We start from the raw sequence: 22,284 nt of genomic DNA on the forward strand, positions 1-22,284 counted from the left end.
CTATCTATCTATCTATCTATCTATCTATCTATCTATCTATCTATCTAAAGAGGTAGATGACCTCTTTTCTGTACCAGTTAAACTGGATGGCCTCTGAAATACCTTCTAATTCTGGGATTCTGTGAGTGTAAGATTTTGTGGTCTTTAGTCTTGAATTCCAGTTTTTCCAATTTTTAATTGTGTGACCCTGGGCAAATCATTTAATCCCTCATAACTTCCATTTCCTTATCTGCAAAATAGAGATAATAATAATAATTATTATTATTTCTTAAGATTAATGCTTTCTCAAAAGAAAAGGCTTTGTAAATTATAAAGTTCTAAATAAATGTGAGGGGGCTGGACTAGTGATCTCAAAGGGTTCTCCCAGCTGTAAATCTATGGTGCTATGATCATAGGCATACATTTAGCACAGGCCAAATGTACCTCTGTGCCTTTGATCCTAGATGGAAATAGCTACAAAGGTCAATGAATCCAAGTGTTTAGCGCTTGACAACAAAGGAATCCTATGAGCCTCTCTGTTTATCTTTATCTGACCTTCTCTTGATTTGTGTGTTCAAAAGTGCTTAGATCTGCTTCCTTAGATAGGTGTATTTATAGCAACATTTTTGCTCTTGAGATGATGTATAGATTTTTTTGCTTGGTGTTTTGTTTTTGTTATTCAGGACTTCTGGGCAATTTTCTTGCATTACAAGTATTCGGGTTTTTTGACTTTTCATGTTCTTCTGGGAGTTCTATGATTCTTAATTTATCTTTATGCATTCTGTCTTAAAGATCAATGTGTTTTGCCTCTGTAGAGATCATTTAATTTTATTACTTTTTGCTTCTCCAAGATTGTCCTTTAGTTCATATATTTGTATTCCAAATCTGTTGTTCTCTCTCTTCTTTGGAGAGAACTGCTGCTGTGAATTCAAGTTTTTCTATTGTGCTAATTATTTCTGCTACTGGCCATCACTTCTGGCCTGGGTTCTATTAAAACTTCCCTCAAGATGCTAATTTCTCTTTTGAACCACTGGAAACTTCTGCTGTTGCTACAGTGCCCTCTTGGGAATCCACAGGGTTCTTTACATCAATCAGGTATTGGTTTAATTTCCTTTCTTTTACAATGTTTATTTAGAGAAGGTTGTAGTTTTTTAGATGCCATGGTACTCATCTTCCCAATTGATGTATCTGCTTGTGCTCTAGATTTTTACCTGAATTTTCTTCCTTCTGAGATATTTGGTGGTTTTAGTTTCTTTTCCCTTATATATCCCTATCACTTTCCGACTCTTCTCCCTTTGATGGTGTGTTTACCCCCTGGGGTTAGATCTAAAGCTGCTCTCAGGCTCCTTCTACACTGGGTAATTTGTTTTCATTAATCTTGGTCCCTGCTCCAGGTAGCTTTGGGAAGGCATAAAACTGGCTCCAGATGGACTCAATCCTCTTTTTTTCTTCAGGTTCAGATTGGCACACTGTCCCCCTGCCCCAGTCTACTCTTTTCTCTAGTTCTCTGACTGGGTAGAGTAAGTATCAGCTGTGTTTTGTAGGATTGGAGGAGGGCTAGGTTGCTGGTTGGGTATTCTGGTCAGTGTCTTTGCAACCTTGAGTTTCCTTAGCCTAGTGGCCATCCCATGTGGAGTGGGGGGTAGTTGTGATTTCTTCCACCCCTCCCTCCCCCAGTAGTTTCTTCTCCTTTGCATATGGCTGGGCAGAGTCAACATCTGCTGCTTATTGCAGCAGGTTGGAAGAGGAATGACAGGATAAAATGTGCCAGCAGAGACTAGCAGGAGGGAATTCTCTGAGTGGGCGCCAGAACATAAGTCCACAGGTTGGTTTTTGAAAACAGAAGTTAGTGGGGGAGGTGTACAGAGTAAGTGCATTAAAGATTAATTTTCTCCATTGTTAATTCATAAGGCTATTACTTTGTTGGACTTCTTGCTTCTTGTCATGTAACAAAACCTGTAATTGTTATATTTGGGATGCATAATTCCTTTTTACTTTTTTTTTTTGAGTTAGAGGAGAATGTAAAAAGTGATTGATCCTCCATCTTGTTGGTCATGTGACCTGGAAAGATCGGTATAGTTATAAAAAACTCTAGCTTCCTTTGTCCTCTCAGGCATAAAGTACCCTTCCCCATAGCCATTCTAGGCTTGCAGTTGTGGGGTGGCTTACCTCCCATAGATACATGCTGCTCCCAGGACCAGAACAACTTGGATCTAAAGTAACAGGAGACAGATGGGTCACATGGGTCCTCAATGATCTTTGTCCATCAGGTTTATTTGTATATTGGCAATGTACTCAATGGTCAGATCATCTGAGGGTGGGGATGGAGCTTAGGACACTTCTATTTTCTGGAATCCCACAGCCATCTATACCTCCAGGCTGAGACTCTTATATTTTCTTTGTAAGTGGTTAAACAGCCACAGGAAGCCTATGTCTGGAGTTTGAGAGACTTGCTGTAATTACTGATATAATGGAACCAGTTGGGGGACACTTCTGACTCAGGAGACACAGACATAAATCAGTGTTCTTTGCAAACAGGAGGCAGGAAGGGTTTGTTTTTCAGGTTAAGCATTATTGCTCCTCCAAACATCTCCCTCCTTGCATTTGTGAATGATGCCATTCCATTGGGTCCCTTCAGGAACAAAAAGCACCCTAAAGCACAGGTGGTATAGTTATTGCCTTGTCAGCTCCCCTGGCTGGTCTGAGCAGCTCGCTGGAGCTGGCTGCCCCAGCTCAAGGGGCCCTTCTTTGGGAATAGAAGCATTTCTGTGCAGAAATGGAAAAATGAAAAAAGCACTGTAAGCAAGAAAAAAAAACCCAACCTATTGTTGGGTGGAGGGAGGGAAGAAGAAGGGAACCACTGTGGGTGGACTGGGTTTGGTGCTTATGTTTCCCATACCCCAAGGATAGGATGTGCACCACAGCAGTCTTCTCTCCCTGCCCCAAATCAATACCTTTGAGCTCATCGGGGACTCCTTATCAGTGTTAGGAATCCCCCATTAGGGGCCACCAATCTGTATCACCAGCCATCCTCATCAGTGATCCCCAAGTAGCACCAACAGTCACACTCACTAGAGCACCCCACCTGTGCACCAGCATCAAGGATTCCTATTAGCAAGTAGCCAATGTTATGGAATCTCTGAGTGAGGAACTTCTTTTGGTCTCAGTTTCTTCATTGATAAAATGAGGGGATTGAACTAGATTAAAAGAAAGTCTTTGGAATACCTCAACGACTATATTTGGTACATAGGCACTCAGTAAATGTTTATTGAGATATAATTGATTAAACCCTGGCAAATATCTGGGGGGAAAATCACTCTTCTTTACCTCCTAAGGCTCACCTCATCACCCTCTTTCTCTTTTTTATGTTGTTCAAGACCCCACAATATGGCTCGTCAATAAACATTTTAAAAGTACGTATTATGTGCCAGGTGCTCAGTCAGATGCTGGGGATACCAATATGAAAGTGAAAGACAGTCTTTGCCTCAAGGTACTTATAATCAATGGGGGAACATGACCCTCAAAAGAAAACTAAAAAAGGGTGGGGGAGGGACTTGGTGGGGAGGTGGGGATAGAAGATAAGCTGAAGAAGTCCAGAATGAGGGCAGCTGGGTCACAATGAGGTGTCAGAGGAGCTGTCCTCCAATCAGAGGGGCAAAGGATGCTCATGAAGTATGAATAACAAACCTGGTGGGATCCTTAAGGTGATGAGGGTAGAAGCCGTAGAGGACAGAGGAGAAGAGGCTCCCCTGCTTCTCCTAAAGAAGGGATTCTCCCACCTTCTTGAAAACCTAGGGAGTTCTTCCTTTCACACCTTATGGCCCTTTTGACTTATGGATGGGAGAACTGGACTGATTAAGTGATAGTCACTAAAGAGGTCTGCCTTTTAATCGTCTATCTAGAAGTTAAGTTGCTCAATCCTATCTGCTGAAGTCATTGGCATCAGGATGGCACTGAAGAAGGGAAAACTTGAGGTGACATAGACTGGTGGAAACAAACAAACAAAATGAATCCTGGGATGGGATTTGGGAGGCCTAGTTTTCTTTTTAATAATCTCTTCTTCTCTGTTGGCAAATCCCTTAAACCCGATGGTTCTTCCGTTTCCTCATCTTGGCGTATGATAATACCTTTTTTTAACTTGATAAAGTTCTTAGGAAGAAACAAACAAATGGATGTGAGAAAAAACTTTGGGAAGTTAGAGAATTCGACATAGTGTTCAATTGCACAAAGATTTATTAGCCAGTCAAGAAGTACAGCGTTTATTAAGGACTCGCTATGGATAAGGCTTTGTCCTAGATGCTAGAGATGCAAAGATTAGAAAAAGGACATGCCCTGGTTCTCAGTGTACTGGGAACATACAATAGCCACATACACACACACAGAGGTAACATGAGGTAGGGTTGGTTGGAGGAATCTACACAAGGTTATCTAGGATAATTTGAGGAGGGAGAACCCTTTCAGTTGTATATTGAGATCTGGGGGGGGGGAGAAGAGAGGAAGGGAGGGAGAGGGAAAGAAAAGGGAAGGAGAGGGACAGAAACAGAGAGAGAAGGAGAGGAGAGGATGATAGGAAGAGGAGAAGGAGAGAGGGAGGGAGGAGAGGGAAAGGAAGAGAGAGAGGGAGAGGGAGAGAGCTTCCTTGGTAAATGGACACTAAGCCAGGTATTGGCTTCAATTCAATGGGCACTTATTAATAACCTACTATGTGCCAAATACAATACTAGGCACTAGGACACAAAGAAAAGATGAAAAGTAATTTTGGTCCTCAAAATAGATTATATTGTGCTGGGTTTGAGGAAGAAAAAATTTCAGTGAGCAGAGATGAGGCAGAAATGCATTCTAGGTATCAGGAAAGGGCCTGAATGAAAGAGTGAAGATAGGAGGCCGCTGTACAAATGTGATTTGTACTATGGAGTCAGATTCTTCTCCAAGCCAAATCCACAGTTTGAATGGGGCTGAACCCCATCAGGACCTACATTTGCTCAGTAGACTCCAGTAGGATCCTCATGGACTTATAGACTGTTAAAGCTGAAAGGGCCTCAGAAATCATCCCCATTTTATAGATGAGGACAATGAGGCCCAAGAGAGGGATGAACATTTATTAAGCACCTTCTATTGTGCTAAGCACTGGGCATGTGAAAGTCTCAAACAGTCCCTACCTTCAAGGAACTCACAATTGAATGAGCAAGTTGACATGCAGACAATTATGTAAATCTATGACCCGATGTGTCTATCTCTCTCTCTATTTGTCTCTCTATCCAGGTAAAGATCTCTCTCTGTCTGTCTCTGTCTCTGTCTTTAATGTATCTACTTATCTATTATATAATTATATATATCTACTTATCTATTATATAAGGGAAAGGGAGAGACAGGTACAAGCATCAGGGAGAAAGCAGAAGGGCTTCCTGCAGGTGGTGGGATAAGAGTTAAAGCAGTAAGCCATCGCTGTGCCCATGACCTTCCTGGTGTTGGCAAAGAGTCAACTGCAGAATTTCATCGTGAGAAGAGACCTCAGAGGCCATGCAGCCCAACCTGTGGCTGACCAAGAATACTCTTCACAGAAGCCCCAGTGAACAAGCTTCCAGCTTTGCCTTGGGGAACTCCAGGAGGGGGAGCACAGTCCTCCATGAAGCAGCTCATTCTGCTTTTGGATAGCTCTAATTGCTGGGAAATTCTTCCTCATATCCAGCTTAAGTGGGTCTCTTGGCAACTTTCAGTCATTGCTCTTTCTTCTGCCCTCCATCATCAAGTAAAACACATCTAATCCATGAATAACCCTTCGTGGCTATCATGCTCTCCCTAATTTGTGTGCTGGCTAGAAACTCCCAGTTCCTTCAGCCAAAATTGAAGTCCAAATCCTCTCATTTGCACTGAAAGGAGTGTGTTAGAATGTAACTTGTTAGGATTGTAATAGGATTCTCAATTTTGAGTTCGAAAGGAATTTAGAGAGATGGTGTAGTCTAATCCCCTCATTTTATAAATGAGGAAATTGTAGTCTAGAGAGGTTGTCACTTACCCAAGGTCACACTCATGTTAAGTGGTAGAATCAGGATTTGAACCCATGCCCTCTGACTTCAAATCCCTCTCTCTGCTTCTACCCAGTGTCTCTAGATCAGGACACAACAGAGCTGATTTTGTTAGCTTTGTGACTTGTTGGATATCACAGCCCTTTTGCCAGAGTGACTCCAGGAAACAACACTCATGTGCCTGCTGCTTTGGTCCTAGCAGAATTTACTGCCTATTCATTGTATCTTTTGAGGTTCATGTACAAGATTATTTTTTCTCTTATTTTTTCCTTGCCTACGAATCAGAGGTGAGATCAATGTACATTAGACTCATTCACTTTTCTAGGCAATGTTAACACAAACAAACCAGTTTAGACAAGAACAGTTAAATCTAGATAGATAGTCAGCAGTTAGAGAGTTGAGTGGCAGATGCTATTCTTTGCCCTCCCCCAATCCCATCCCTGACTAGAAGGTTGGGATTCCTCAGAGGGACGGACGCCACAACTGCTTTTATCTTTCTAGGGATAACCCTGTTGGGGGTTTACATTCCTACCCTTAAAACTCCTGAACTCCTACCACTATATTTCCTATTAACAAATCAGCCAAGATGACACAATTAGCTCTCAACAAAGGTATTTACTTAAAGCACAAACAATAACATTTCACCAATAAACTTGGGGCGTACTCTCATCAATTCATAGTCTCCAGGGAGAAAAGTGGGCATGCACTTGATAGTGAGGCACACGTGTAGTGAACATAGATGGCCAGGGAAAGTCGGAGCTCTTAAACTGTGTACCCCAGTGTTTTCTCTTTCTTGGAATCTGTCCTTGAGAAGTTTATGATGGGCATGAAGTCTTTGTTGGACAGGTGGATGTACCACATTATTCTGTTGCAAGACTGCTGCTCTGTTGATCTGGGCAGTTGGGCTGTTAGGTCTCACTGTTCTACTGGTAGGACTTAGCCACCCCCTTGATGCTGGAGTATTGTCATTCTCTTTCAAAAAGGGTAGAAACCATTAGTCTGAGATTCTCAGAACCCTTTAAAATGTTGATGCCTTGGCTGATCTCCCAGGATTTCTACTTCCTAGGCAAAAGGTGTAGAGAGTTATAGGCTCTCATCAATTACCTATTCTTGTCAGCAGGCTGCAGTACATGGAAGTATTGCTTCATTTTCATATAAATCTGAGGTCTTTTCTTAGAACAACTTCCCTATGTTAGAACTTGGTCATTTTAGTGATGGCTCTCTCACTCTAAGTTATGGTGATTAACCACTATGCTTACCAAACCCTTTTATTTTCAGGCTAAGCCATAAACAGGCAATGTATATTTGTGCAATAATTATAAAATGGTTCCTGGGTTCAGTTGTTAGCTTGCATTTTCTCCTGTTGTTCATATACAAATTAGTAGTTGGGAAACCAAGAACAAAGGCACTTTTTGCCCTGGGTAAGTTTATTGTCTCTACTGGTTATCTTATTAGGCTTTTTTCTTCTTAATATGAAAGGCTCACATTTGTCACTGTTTTGCTTTCAATGAGCAGAATTGCAAAAATGTGAAAAGGGCTATTTTTTTTTTTTTTGCTTTTTGGAAGGGGAAGGGCAGGGCAATTGGGATCAAGTGACTTGCCCAAGGTCACATGGCTAGTAAGCGTTAAATGTCTGAGGTCAGATTTGAACTCAGGTCCTCCTTACTCCAGGGCTGATTCTCTATTCACTGCACCTTCTAGCCACCCCAAAAAGGGCCATTTACCGTGTTTCCCTGATAATAAGACACTGTCTTATTAATTTTTTTGGAAAGAAAAACACCAGAGGGCTTATTTTCAGGGGAGGGCTTATGTTGTCCTGCCTCAGCTCTCCTCTGTGGCACTGCTCTCAATGGCGCCAGCAAGCAAATCACTGGGGAAGAACAGGATGACGCGCTCACTGCTGCAGCTCTGATTGGATGCAGCTCAGAGTGCGGTGTGCGTTTCACGGGGGGGTGAGGGGGGGACGGTGCATACAGAGGGTACCATAATGTAGCGTGTAGCGCAGGGGATCACCTTCACTACAGTAGCAATTTCAATAGGGCTTATTTTTGGGGGAGGGCTTATTTTAGAGGAATCTTACACAGTAAGGGGAGGACTTATTTTTGGGATAGGTCTTATTATCGGGGAAACACGGTAAAAAAACAAACCCAAAAACAGTTGACTGATTTCAGATGAATAGTTAGTAACAAATCTGGTTAATAACCAGCTGCATTGATATTGTCTAAACTGATCTGAGTGTGTAGACATAACTTAACTGCTTCCTAATGCAGTCTGGTTAGATCAGGCCCCTTCACCCAGAGGAAGAGGGACATAGAGACATAGAAAGCTAGTGTGATGGAGAAACATCCATGATTAGAGACCCTGACTCTGAAGGAATTCTACTAACCATTAGCTAGTATTTAGCCTTATCTGCTTGGATAAGGTTGGTGCATTTGTAATTTTATGGATCTGCTCTATCTGTGTCATTGTAAAATTATACAGCCCCATGCTTCTGTAGGCCAACTAAAAATGAGGGGGTGCTTGCATCAAATTGGGCACCCGGTTTGAAGCTATCCTATGGTACATTTTCAGCTTCCTGATCCAGGCCCAAGAAGTATCCCTGGTGGGAGTGACATTGGATATGCACATTTTTAACCCTTCTATTTCATGTAGCATGGGTAGACTGGCCAATAAGGTCAATTCTTTGGAGCAATAGTTCTCAAAGTGTGATAGAAAGAATCTTGAGAGTCCCCAAGACCCTTTCCTGAAAGGAAACTATTTGGATAGGAATATTAATATATCTTAATTTCTAATATGGCAAATATCACTAGATATAACTCATTGAAACAGAAGTTCTTGGAGTCCTCAATAATTTTAAAAGTATAAAGGGCTCCTAAGATGAAAATTCGCCAAAGGGAAGGACAGAAAGTGAAGGTGGGGAGAGGTAGGCTGCCCCTTTTGTATAACTGAATTCTGGCTCAGCAGTCAGTCACAGAACTCTTCCTCATCTCCCATTGTAAGCCCCTGAATTGCCAACTTTCACAAACCAGTAGCGAGCTTGGAGACTCTCACCACTGAGTACAAACTCCTCAAATCATACATAGAAGGAAGTAGGCTCCCTCCATATTTCCTTCTCCCCTTCTTCCCCAATTAATGTTTGAAATAAATTTGCATTTATCTTCTATATATTTTGTATTTACTTGGTATGCTCACTTTCCTCCAGGACAATCTAAGGTCCTTGAGGGCCCAGAACCTTTTTATTCCTAGCACCTAGAATGGGACCTTTTACCTTCTCTCCACGCCTCCCCCCCATTGTTCTTCCTTGTGCCCTCTCTTTCACTATTCCCACCTCAGTTAAATTCTCATCCATACACCCAGACCCTCAATCCATTTCTTCCTTGTCTTTTCTCTTTCTACTCTAACCCAGTAGCCTCAGGAAAAACTTCTTTTTCTCTATCCCTTCTTCCCCTTCATCTGTGAATTGAGTTTCTTATAAGATCAGTGCAACTGATACACTTGTGATAGGTAAAGCAAAGGATGTGAGTCTAAGTAGATATTAAACTGTAGGGTTGGGAGGGACCACAGAGGTCTCTAGCCCCACTCCCTCATTTTACAGATGAAGAAACTGAGTCAGAGAGAGGCAAGACTTGCCCAGATTGCAGAGCTTTTAAGTATCAGAGGAAGCATTTAAAGCCAGGGCCTCTTACTCATTTCAATGATTGGTCTACTACATGGAGCCAGATGTATAGGCAATAAGTCTGGCTATGAAGAAGACCTGGATGGGGCAGGGGTTGGAAGTACCAAAGAAAGACACGTTTAGGTTTGGAAAGACATGAGAATGTTTGCAAGTAGATTGGAAGGAGCCAACAGAAAGGAAAAGATTAAAGATGAATGAAAGAGAAGGGTGACTATGGAAGCAAGGTCCTAGAAGGGGCAAGAGAGGATGGGACCAAAGGTCTAGCAAAGCAAGGTAAAGGGATGTCTCTTTTTCTGATATGAAAATGCAGGAGGAGAGAGTGGAGGATACTTAGAAGTTTGCTTAGAAGTGGAAGAATGGAGTAGAGTAAGTGTCCACTGGAATATCTAAGTAGTCTGAGAAATCAGGGACTGTTATTGATTATTTATTGAGGAATCACTAGAGGAATGATGGAAGAAATGACAAGAATGAGAGGCCAACTGAGGTTATGCACCACAAGGTTTGCAAAGGGTGAAGACAGCTTAGTATTAGGATTTTCTGAAGTGGCATTCTGCAGGCTCAGAGCAAGAGGACAAGAACACTAAACTTAGTGGGGAAGTCAGTGGTGCATTGGGCAGCATTAGGACTTGAGTAGGGAGGCTTTGATACTTACTAGCTATGTTACTCAAAGCAAGTCACAACCTCTGCCTGCCTCAGTTTCCCCGACTATTACCCGGGAATAATAAGAGCACCTACTTCCCGGGGTTGTTCTGAAGATCAAATGGAGTAATATTTATAAAGCACTTAGCCCAGTGCCCGGCACACACTAAGCACTTAATAGGTGCTTTCTTCCTTTATAGCTTAGAATTCCTAATCAGAATAGTGTGGGGGCTTAGCCAGGACTGGAGTCAAAGGACCGGAATAGCTAATAAACAAGGGGCCATGCAATTGTAGGGTGGTAGCTTATACATCATCAAAATGACAGACTAGTCTAGTGATGAGGCAAAGGAATGGAGAGGTGGCCTAGGAGAGGGGAGAGGGGCCCAGGGACCAGAAATCACAGGTTTTATGTGACTGAAACAATGACCAAAGGTAAAGAGGGAGGCATTGTGATGTAGCGGAGGCAGAGGAGCTGGATTCAATCTCAGCTCTACCACTTATAGCCTTTGGGATATTGGGAAAGTCATTTAATCTCTCTGGGCCTCAGTGTCTTCACTTGTGAAATGACATGGTTTGATTATATGTTCCCTTTTATCTCTAAACCTTTGAGCATTTTTAGTGGGTACAATTTGGAAAGCATTGTTATAGGTGCTTGGAATACAAAGAATAAATTAAAAAAATCCCTGCATTCCAGAGACTTCCATTCTTTCAAGGGTGGGTGGGAAATAAAAGCTGTGATGGGAGCTGGTGTGGCACTCTTGTGGACAAAGCTTCTGGATGGTCAGAGGAGCTGGGTGCAAAGATCCTGACATTAGCCGTGTGACCTTGACAAGTCATTGGATATTCCCAGGCATCAGTTTCCTCATCTTTAGATTAGACTAGATTACATTTGAAATGCACATACCTTGGAATGAGTGATCCTATGTATGCTGATGAGAATAATGGAGAGGGAGAAGGAATGGCGTTTGGGGAGAAGGGAGAGATGGAAATGCTCTAGGAAAGCTTGAGGAGGAAGAGACCATTAACAACTGGGAGGAAGGGAAATGATGTTAGATAGGAGGTGGCAGATGAACTGAAACTAGAAGAAAGATAATTCTCAAAGGTGGAGGTAAAGAGTCAAATACTGGGAAGAATTTATGCAAAAAGAGGTAGAAGATAGGATGTCCAAGTTAGTGAACCAGCTTAGCTGGAACCTTGATTATACAAAAGTGAATACAATGAGGGAAAGCTGGAAACAGGCTGGAACCAAGTTGGGGATGGTCTTAAATGACAAACTAAGGAGTTTGCATTTTATCATTGAGTAGTGGTTCTTAACGTTTTTTTTTTTTTTTAGATCATGGACCCCCTTGGCAGTCTGGTAAAACCTAAGGATCTCTTCTTAGATTCTTTTGGAATGCATAAAATAAAATGCATAGGATTGCACAAACCCCCAGTTCTATTGAAATAAAGATATATATTTTTTTCCAAGTTCACAGGTCCCCTAGAATCAGTCTAACAACCCTGACCCTAGATTAAAAAACTCTGCTGTAGATGGAAGCAATCATTATCTGTTTCACAGATGAAGAACCCAAGCTTGATCAAGGCTGCATCATTTATTTGCTTCATTGGCTATTGGCTGTCTTCTCCTTATCTGAACTGACAAATTGGGACTGGCTCTCAAGACACACATACTATACTATACATATAGGTCAGTCTAGTGACATTTCCTCACAAAGAATAGGAAAAGCAGGGCTTACAATGGAGAAATTAACTGATTGTTTGACCATATATAATCTAAAGATTGGTTAAGGGATCGTCATGGGACTGAATCTTCATTCTCTCTTAATTCCCACCCCCCACGATATCAGGCAACATATATTCTTTGGTGCCTTTTGCAGAAACTATTTTCAAGTCAGATATTGTTTTATACTCCAAGCCTTCACCTCTACCCCATGTGACCTTCCTTGGATTTCTACCCATCACTCACTCAGTGATTCCAAAATTCTTTCTTGCTTGTTTTCCATCAGGACCTTCACATAAACACAGTCTGATTCATCTCCCTTTTTCAAATTCAACTTGGTATTTCTGAAAATTCTTTCAACTACCCCAAAGGAAAGGAACCAGGATTAGTTAATAATAAGACTTTTGGCTGTTATCACAATGGAAAAGCTCTTAGATGAGGATTGGTATACTAAGAACAATTTTAAACAAGAAAAATAAGCAAGAGGAATTCGCATTAGAATAATGCAAGAAGAAAACCATAGATTTAGAGCTGGAAGGGGCATTAGAGGTCAGCTAGTCCAACTTCTTTATTTCACAGATGAAGAAACTGAAGCCTGGAGAGGACAGCTTTATGGGAATAAAGGTGTAGCCTTCTAAATGATTATTTAGAAGTGTATACCACTCATTAATATGATAAAATCAAGTTTTCTTTTAAAACAACATGTTAAAATATCTTTTAGTTATATCTTATGTATTGTCCTCACCAGGTTACCCACAGAACTCATACTTTTTAGTTGAGTGGTATGTTGACTACTCTAGGTTCAAGGCACAATGTGCTTCTGCAATTATAAAACAAATAGCTCACAAATACCCACTGTCAGTTTCAAAAGGCATTTGCTGTGTGCCAGGCAATGAGCTAAACCCTTGCAATGCAAAGAAAAGCAAAAACAGTCCCTGCAACAAGGCACTCACCTCATGGGAGAAACCACATGCAAATAAATATGCAAATGATGGAGGGAGCCAAGATGACAGAGCAGTAGAAGTACACGGAGTTCTGATCCCTTCTTCTACCCCAATTCTTCTAAACAGTTCTAGAAAAATGCACTAGGTCAGATTTTTATTAGGGAAATTTGTTAGGAAAAAAAATGAGAGGGAATAGTGTTTTGTTTTTTTTTTAGCTCAGGTTGGTTTAGACGAGAGAGAGAGAGAGAGAGAGAGAGAGAGAGAGAGAGAGAGAGAGAGATTTGTCAGCACCAGGGACAGGGTTTTATCCAGGAGCCTATCACATTGAGAATTCCAGTGAAGGAAAAGTCTGTGCACCAGAACAAGAAGAGGTCCTACATACAACACAAAGGGGCCTAAACTTTTGTAGACTGCAGAAATGGGTGCCACCTGGCAACTCTATCACTTGCTATCCAGCTAAAGGACATAGATTCAGAGCTTCTTGAGAGGGGACCTGTCCCTAGATATGTTGCTTCCAGGTGAGGAGTGGTCACAGATTCTAGCTGTGCACCAAGCAAGGAACAAATTCAGAAACAAGGAACTGTGTGATTCAAACCCCAAGAGCACAACTGGGTCCCAGTTTTAATTTGAACTAGTCTGAAACCTGCAGAGAAATAACAGGGAAGGAATATGAAACCAAAGGGAAGTCTACAGTTCTGTCATTCTGAATCAGTGGAACTTTTCAGCTGGCTGATAGTGGTTGAGTCTAGCAGCAATCTATTGTAACTCCAACCAGGGCAGGCTCATAGGCAAGTTCCATGCCAGGAACTTAGAGAGTTCAGATTGGGGCTGGGGGGAGACCCAATAATACTTTGCCCTGGTTCAGACCATTTTGGCAGCACTGAGAGCATACAGATCCTTAGACTCAGCCACAGCTGAGATTCTGGAATAGCACAACACTCATTACCTTAGTAAAGTAGCAGTGAGACTAGCCCAGACATAAACTCCATTAGTGCATGAAGTGTTTAGAGTCCAGCCCCAACACACCGACCAAAGTCAGCAAGTAGGCTGGAAAAATGAGCAAACCAAAAAAAATCCACCATAAAAAAAGCTATTATGAAAATGGGGACTCAAGGCACAAATCTAAGAGAAAATTGTGGCACTAAAATATATACAAGAAAAATCTAATGCCCCCTCTCCCCCTCATAGCTAGAGTATAAGTTCAATTAAAAGAATTTCTGGAAGAGATGAAGCAAGAGTTTGGGAAAAAAAAGTTTTTATAAGTGGAAGAGAAAAAAATTTGGGAAAGAAGTGAAGACTATTGGAAAGGGAATTAATAACATGGCATAAGAGGTACAAAACCTTGACCAAGGAACAAACTCCCTGAAATTTAGAATGGATTGAAGAGAAGATAATTCCATTCAATAGCAAAGTATATTAAAACAAAATGAAAAGACAGAGAAAAACAGAACAAAATGTAAGGTATCTTATAGTAAAAACATTGACCTAGAAAACAGATCTAGGAAACAATTTAAGAATCAATGAAATACCTTGAAAGCCATGATCACAAAAGGGCATCATATTTTAAGAAATCTTTACAAAATTTCCCAGCTCTCTTCAAAGTGGAAATAGAAAGAATTCACTCATCATCTCCTGAAAGAAACCTCCAAATGAAAACTTCCAGTAATGTTATAACCACAATATAAAGTTTCCAATTAAAAAGAATACTACAGTCAAAAAGAAAGAATTTGAGCACAAGAAGCCACCAGAATCACATAGGATTTAGCAGCTACCATTCAAAAGGATGGAAATCTTGGGACATGATATTCCAGAAGACAAAGGATAAATACTTACAACAAAGAATAATTTTCTTAACAAAACTGAGTATAATCTTACAGGGAAAAATGAATTCTGAACATTCCTGATGAAAAGAATAGAGCTGTATAAAAACTTTGAAGTTCAAAGACAGGACTCAAGAGAAACATAAAAAAAGTTATGCCTGAATGAATAATCATATGGCATCAAACAAGAATAAACTTTTTACATTCTAATGTTGGGCAATGATACACGTCCCCTTGAATGCTATCATAATCAAGGGTCATATAGGTAATGTTATTAGAGAGACTAAGAGTGATTCTGTTATATCTTGATTATCTTTAAAGAATGGAAAGAAAAGGAAAGAGGTATATACTTGGGGAGGAGGGAAGCAGGAGGAAGGTGAAGGGAAATTGTCTCACATATAACTGAGGTGCACAAGTGAAAGTCTATGCAGACAAGAAAGAAGAGGTGGCTAGAGTAAATGACATTTTAACCTTTTTCTCATCTAATCTGGCCAAAGAATGGAATACACATACGCAGGGTTGGGTACATAAATGCATTTCACTTAACAGGGAAAGAGGTAAGAAAGATGATATGAGAGGGAAGGTAGATTAAGGGAAGGATTAGTCTTAAGCAAAACAAACACTAAGGATGTATAAACATATTTATAGCAGCTCTTTTTTATGGCAAAAAAGAATTAAAAATCAGGGTATTAGGGGCAGCTAGGTGGTGCAGTGAATAAAGTGCTGGCCCTGGAGTCAGGAGGACCTGAGTTTGGTTCTGGCCTTAGACACTTAACACCCACACAAAAAAACTAGCCATGTAACCTTGGGCAAGTTACTTAACCCCAACTGCCCTCCAAAAGGCAAAAAAAAAAAAATTCAGGGTATTTCAGCCATTGAGGAATGATTGAACAAGTTATGGCATATAATGGTGATGGAATACTATTACACTGTAAGAAAGGGTGATGGGAATAGTCTCTGAGAAACCTGGGAAGACTTGCATAAAATGATACAGAGTGAAATGAGCAGAACCAGGAGAAAAACTTATATGACAACAATATTGTAAAGATAAACAGCTCTGAAAATTTGGGAAATCTGAATAGCATAATGACCAATCCTGATTTCATGATGAAACATGCTACCTACCTCCTCATAGAGAAGTGAAGGATTCAGAGTGTACATCGAAATGTATTTTTTTTGTACATGATTAATGAACAAATTTATTTTGCTTAATTATGAATGTTGGTAGTAGGGGTTTTGTTTTCTTTCTTTCTCATTGGGGGGGGAATATGCAAAGGAGAGAAGGCATTTTGAAATTATTGATATATTTTATTTATTTTGCTAAATATTTCCCAATTACATTACAATTTTTAACATTCTTTTAAAAAATGAGTTCCAAACTCTCTCCCTACCTCCTGCCCCCCTCTCTCTAGAGACAGCAAACAATATTATGTCAATTATACATGTAAAGTCATGTAACACATATTTCCTAAGTACTGCTTTGACTGCATCCCACAAATTTTGGTATGTTGTCTCATTGTTGTCATTCTCTTTAGTGAAATTACTAATTGTTTCTATGATTTGTTCTTTGACCCACTCATTCTTTAAGATTATAATAATTAGATTTCTAATTAATTTTTAATCCATGCTTCATGGCCTTTTATTGAATGTAATTTTTATTTCATTATAAGATGAGAGGATGCATTTAATATTTCTGCTTTTTTGCACTTAGTTATGAGGTTTTTATGCCCTAATACAAGTCAATTTTTGTGAAGGTGCTGTGTACAGATGTGAAAAAGGTATATTCCTTTCTAATTCTATTCCGTTTTCTTCAGAGGTCTATAGTATCTAACTTTTCTATAATTCTATTCATCTCCTTTATGTCTTATTTATTTTATGGTTAGATTTATTTAGCTACAAGAGGGGAAAGTTGAGTTCTCCCATTAGTATAGTTGTAAGGTTAATGGGATATAAGATAGGGAGCCTTCAAGCATTACTATACACACACACACACACACACATGTATGTATGTATATACTGTTTCTAATCAAAGATTTGATTGACTTAATGCCAATCAAAAAAAAAGTTAGGAAATAAGCACTTAATTACAAAGGTGTGGAGATCCCTGTGGCCCAGAGCCTAATTGGCTCTGTGTCAGGGCTCCCTGTGAGACCTATTAATGGGCGGGGAAGATCTTATATGCTTGAAGGCTCCTTATTTCATCAAATGTCCATTTTTCCCCTGAAGGATTATACTCACGTTTATTGGGTAAGTTATTTTTGGTTGTAATCACAGGTATTTTACCTTCCAGAATATCATATTCCAATTCCTCTGCTCCTTTAACATGGTAATTGTTAAATCTTGTGTGATCCTGACTGTGGCTCCATGGTATTTGATTGGTGTCTTGAAATATTTTCTCTTTGACCTGGGAGCTCTTGAATTTGGCTATAATATTCCTGAGTGTTTTCATTTTGGGATCTTTTAGGTAGTGATTGGCAGATTCTTTAGATTTCTATTTTACCCTCTGGTTCTAGGATATTGAGGTAGTTTTCCTTGATAATTTCTTGAAAAATTGTGTCTGGGCTCTTTCTTTGATCATGGCTTCCTGATGGTCCAATAATTGTTAAATTATCTCTCCTTGATCCATTTTACAGGTCAGTTGTCTAACGAGAGATTTCCCATTTCCCCCTATTTTTCCATTATTTTGGCTTTGTTTTATTATTTCATGATGTCTTATAGAGTTATTAGCTTCTACTTTCCAATTCTAATTTTTAAGGAATTATTTTCTTCAGTGATCTTTTGTACCTCTTTTACCTTTTGACCAATTCTGGGGTTTTTAGGTGTTATTTTTTTTTTCAGTATTTTTTGTACCTCTTTTACCACACTGTCTTTTCATAATTTCCTTTCCTTACTCTCATTTCTTTATAAAATTTTCCTTTATAATCATTATTTTATTTGAAAAATTTTTTTAGCTTTTGCAGGAATTCTTGTTGGGTTTTGTTTTGACATCATTGTCTACTTTTGAGTTTGTGTCTTGATCGTCCCTGTCACCATATTGTGACCACTTTATTGTCAGACTCCTTCTTCTGCTCATTCATTTATTTTCCCAATATATTTTTTTGACTTTGAACTTGATGTTAAAGTTGAGCTCTGTTCTTGGCATGGGGAGAGAGGGGCACAGTCTCATGCTTCAGCCTTTTTTTTAACTGCTGTTTTCACAGCTAGTTCTGGAGGTTTGGAAGTTTTCAGTGCTTTCAAAGTGCTGTGATTCAGGGGATGGTGTGGTCATTGCTCTCCTGGTTTGTATTTTTGTTCCTACCCAAGAAGGGCCCCTGATCCCTTGGAATTATAATCAATACTGTTCCTCATGGTCTCTGCTCCCTTGGGATCAGAAGCAATACTGCTCCTTGAGGCCTCTGTTCCTTTGGGATCACAAATGATATTGTTTCTCTGGGTCCCTGATCCCTTATTATTGAAAGTGATACTGCTCCTCAGGACCCTTCCTCCCTCATGACCAAAAGTGCTTTTCTCTGTCCTTGAATTGTGACCTGGAAGTTGTATAGGCAATGGAGTTGCCCAACAACATCTGGTCCTGTGTCTAGTGCTAGCACAAGGATCCCCTGATCTCTTTCTGACCAGCTGCCAGGCTCCCTTACTGTGTCTGGCTTGAAAGCTCCTGAAGCTGCTGCTGTCCCTGTCACCTCCACCTAGTCTTGTCACCGGTGTCACATCCATGTGGGTTCTGGACCAACCTCCAACCCTGTGTCCCGGATCTCTCTCTCTCTGTACTCCTAAGTTGTCTTGGACTAGAAGAATATCTCACCCTGACCTTTAATTGGTTCTGCCACTCCGGAATTGAGGTATTATTTTAAAGTTGTTTGGAGGTGAATATTCAGAGAACTCAGCTAAGTGCTTCTTTTATTCCACCATTGTGGCTCTGCTCCATATTCTTTCTGATTGAAAAAAATTAATTTAAGAAAGTAAAAAAAACCACACAAGCAAAAACCAAAACCAACTACGGACATACAAAAAACATAGGGTAATTTCAAAGCAAAGGCACTGATATTAAAAGGGACTAGAAAAGTCTTCTTGTGAAAGGTGGGAATTTGGTTGAAACAGAGAATCCAAGAGGCAAATATGAAAAGGGAGAACATTTCGGGTATGAAGGACAGGTGATAAAATGTCAGAATAGGAAGGAAGCTGCACATATTAGGAACACGAGACCTATCTAGAAGCATGACAAAAAGATTTCCTTAATACAGACTGCCAAGAAGGGCTCAAGACTGAAACAATACTTGTTGGAAGAGCTTTGAGAATAGATGGACATAGATAACCCCCTTTTTATCTTCTCTGTGGTGAATATGAGTAACAGCAAATTGAAGGACATCAGGAGTTCTTGGAAATTTTCTTTGGCAAGAAAAAGGTTTTGATGGTAGCTTTGGGCCAAGGTCCAATAATAAATACAATACATAGAAGGTCAGCAAGAAGCTGAGAAGTGAGGTCAGTTTCTGGTTTACCAATCAGACTAAGAAGGAAGTAAATAAGTGGTTCAATAAATACACAGAAATGGACTATGCCTGGCCAGACGACAAAGCAACATTCATCGTCAGCCTAGAGGTTGCTGGATCTGTCTAGTGCCCTCAAGGAAGATGTAGTGACACTGATTTCTGACTGCCAGGTTTTTAAAGAGGGAGATGTGCTTATCTGAGTTAGTAGCGTGTTGACAGGAATAAGGGCAGCATATAGTGGGAATAAAAAGTTGGGACTTGACAAGGCACAAATTATGATATTCAAGGGAGTGTCAGTATATATGTTCAAGTCCCCTAGTATGAGGGCATGAATTGGGAAGGAGGGAAGACTGTGAACCAGGCACTGGTTCTTCCTTGAAGAGTGTTTTGGGGGCAGCAAGTGTGTGTGTGTGTGTGTGTGTGTGTGTGTGTGTGTGTGTGTGTGTGTGTGGATAATAGCTATTTCATGCATGGTTGGGTGATAAATATGGATTGAATGAACCTCAAAGGAGGAGAGGTTATTGATTGCATTTGGTTTGTCCTTCATTCTCAATGATGACCATGACATCAAGGAGATAATAACATGGCTTACAGTTGAATTTTATATGAGTGAGAGAGGGCTGTGCAAATCATGAAATTCACTTTCTCAGAGCCGTCTGGGTCCAGTGGCCAGATATTGATTAGGATGACTGGCAATGGTCCAGGATGTAGTGGGAGACTTTGGCCTTTTTAAAGCTAAGGTCTTTTCAAGTTCCCTCTTTGAGTGAGGCAATGCCCACTTAGTGAATTTATGAAGTGAATCAAAGGATGGTGCCTTTAATGAAAAAGAAATTAGAATGGTAGGATGACTGGAAGTGGCAGTTTGGAGCAGAGTATTCCAACTCCCCCACTACAACCGTTGAATCAGGGTAGTGTATGAGGGTAAGGGCAACCAGTGCCCTACAGTGTGGCCAGGGAGACTCTGTCATCAGAAGGAAACTAGGGCTCAGAGAGTGCAAGAAGATAGAGGAAATAAGACAGGAAAATGTTTAAGATAAAAACATTTCTTAACTATGGAGCAGATATTTCAGGGAGCACAGTGGAAGAAGTGGGTAGATCTGGAGTGGGACATTGGCAAGGTCAGGTTGAGAGAGATGAGAATAAGGGGGTGTTCAGTGAGGGACAAGGAGTGCAGTTTATATGATGAAAAGTCAGGGTTTAGAATGACTGAGATGGGAGAATGCTAACTGCTAAGAACTGATGAACTAGCCTTCAATAAAAAGCCAGTTGACACAATTAGCTCAAAGCAAAGGAATTTACTGAGATGACATAGTAACAACAGTAGTGATAAAACCGTCTCTCCTTAAACCTAGGGCTCACTCATAAAAACACACAATGTCAGTGGAACCCTAGGCACGTAGACAATACATTATAAAGTGTAGGTCTGACCATGTTACCCACCCCTAGTTTAATATATTCCAGTGGTTCCCTAATTTTTGAGTACTTTTTTTTTGGCTTTTCAAGCTCTTCATAAGCCTGGCCACTTCCTTCTTTTCCATTGTTCTCAACACTTCAAGCACTCTATAGGCCAGCTCTGTGGCTCACTTTTAGGTAGAACTCTCCACCTGCTATCTCTGTGTCTTTGCATCTGCCTGCCCCATATGCCACACAACATCATTTTTAGTTTTGTTGGGACCATGGATTGGAGACAGGAGAGAAGGGAAGAGAAGGAACTTCTTCAAGAAGTATAAGATGCCTGGATGAATTGATCATGTCTGTTCATGTTTTTCAGTTTCTTTTTCATCTTCTTTTTTTGAAGTACTTGTCTTGTTTTAAAAGATAAGGCTGTTTCTCGGAATTCAATTACCCGCTGAGTCACTGTGTCTTCTGTGTGACTTCATGTCTATAGCAGTAAACCATTCAATAGTCCTCTAACTGGCAACTTGGCAGCCTTAACTTGTGGGCTTGTGTACCTGCCCTATTTTCCAAGTGTGACTCATTGATAGAATCTGATTTGGGCCCTGCTGGAGATCTTAATCATTCCCATTGATTCTCTAAACTCTTTAAACCCCATACCATTCTGGTCTAGTGATTCAGGTCTTTTATAAAGAGATTTAGGACATTCCAGGCTTACTCTAATCTGATGACCTTCCTAGCAATGACAGAGGTTAACATTTACCCCTTCCACCTCTTCTGCTGTTGTTGGGTATTGGCTTCCCATTGAAGAAGAGGTAGTGCCTATTGCACTGTTAGCCCACCGTTCAGTCTTCCTTTACATCTCTCCTGCCATGTAGAAGGTGTCATTTGTTTTGGTCTCTCACCTTAGTAGTTTACCCTCCTTAGAAATCAGTCATTTACGGGGAGGCTAGGTGACGCAGTGAATAGAGCACCATCCCTGGAGTCAGGAGGACCTGAGTTCAAATCCGGCCTCAGACACTTAACACAAAAAACTAGCCATGTGACCTTGGGCAGGTCACAACCCCAATTGCTCTACCTTCTCCCCTCCAAAAAAAAAAAAAGAAGAAATCAATCATTTTCCCCTGTTAGTGGTTTAGGGTTTTTATATAACTACCTTTCTGAGACCAGGTGTTAGCAGATCTCAGGGCTAGTGAACGTGGACAAGGAGAACAAAAGGATAGGTGGAAACTAGAACTCTGGGAATCAGACAAGTGATTCATCAGAATTTGGAGATCTAAGCAGGAGCGGGCTAGAATCTAAGGAGAGGTCAGGACTGCAGGATGGAACCAGTAACAAGGACACTCTGAAAGTGTGATAACTTCTGTCTTAGCCTAGAAGTTGCTTGGGAGTAGAGACAAGTCTCAGGGCCTGCAAGTGGTTCAAAAGGTTCAAAGGATTCATGGGTTCATGGGACCTGGAAAGGGCCTTAGATACCCTGCATTTTACAAAAGGTCAAGATCCACCAGTAGTGACTAATCGTAGAAATTTGAATCAGGTTTTTTGACTTTGATTCCAGCACTCCTAACCCCTGAACCACATTGGATGATCCACGTAAA

At 40.5% G+C, this 22,284-nt stretch overlaps 1 pseudogene; it reads left to right on the plus strand.

Annotated features, from left to right (window-relative positions):
* The first annotated feature begins 10,742 nt into the window (after positions 1–10,742).
* LOC138158341 (mRNA turnover protein 4 homolog) lies at positions 10,743–19,491 on the plus strand (annotated as a pseudogene).
* Positions 19,492–22,284: the final 2,793 nt, after the last annotated feature.

The sequence above is a fragment of the Petaurus breviceps genome, unplaced genomic scaffold (genome assembly GCF_028583685.1).
Source record: "Petaurus breviceps papuanus isolate PSGF00001 unplaced genomic scaffold, PetGlider_PUasm1.0 174, whole genome shotgun sequence".
Classification (NCBI taxonomy): domain Eukaryota; kingdom Metazoa; phylum Chordata; class Mammalia; order Diprotodontia; family Petauridae; genus Petaurus; species Petaurus breviceps.